Below are 1,047 nucleotides of genomic sequence, written 5' to 3'. Positions count from 1 at the left end.
GCGCACGCCATTTACATATGCAGGCTTGCCGCGGCTGATTGGCTGCGCTGTAGGGTGACGTGGGGCGTAGCCACGTGCTGGGGAAGGGAATGGAAAAGTGAACAGGAACTCTGAGAAATGTTCATAAACACAACGGGACACAGCATTTATTTTAATATTAAACTCACACATTCACCACAGAGGGGCGAGATTACAGAATACGAGTTATTGCGCTGTTAGGGTTAGCTGTTAATTACTTACATTTAAATCTAATCACACACACATTCAGTTTTATCAGGGCTACCTAGCACAGTGGTTCCCAAACCTTTCCAGGGCAAGGCCCCCAAATGGCATTAACATTTGACCGAGGCCCCCCTTTTGCAAGATGTCTTTAAAACACATTAAAAATACAGACTTCTGAATATATCCCCCCTTTTTTATTATTAATAATTACATTTTTACATTACACTAGGAATTGTGTGTGTGTGTGTGTGTGTGTGTGTGTGTGTGGTTGTCTGAAAAAAAAATCATGTATTTATTTATTTTTCACACCAAATTGTTGAGGCCCCCGGGCGCCCCCTGGCGGTCCCCACTTTGAAAACCACTGACCTAGCATACACATCACTGTACAGGTGTACACACGGTTTACAAAATATTGGCACCCCTCTACCCTATTACAACAGATGGTCTGCAGTCAGTAATTGTGGACATACACATCACTTTTGTGTTTGTGTGTGTGTTAATTATTATTTATGTATTTTATGCCACAGTTTGTACATTCCCTATTTTTAAAAAAAATGTTTTATAGTTATTTGTTTCAACATTGTTGAGTTGTGTAGGATGATGTAAAGCAGTGCTTAGTAAAAGTGTGTGAATCCTCACACACCCCTTCAGCACAAATTAATATCATGAACACGCTGCAGTTATTGAAATATTAGGCTCGTGATTCAAATGTGCTCAGTAATACAGCCTACTTGGAGTTTTTAATGGACAGAACACACAGCACTGAAGATGACATTAATTACAGTGGGATTTGTGTTGGATTTGTTTTAAGGTTTGGCTGAAACC

Source organism: Ictalurus furcatus, chromosome 22, assembly GCF_023375685.1.
Source record: "Ictalurus furcatus strain D&B chromosome 22, Billie_1.0, whole genome shotgun sequence".
In the NCBI taxonomy this organism is placed as follows: domain Eukaryota; kingdom Metazoa; phylum Chordata; class Actinopteri; order Siluriformes; family Ictaluridae; genus Ictalurus; species Ictalurus furcatus.
Note: the sequence above shows the minus strand (reverse complement) of the source record.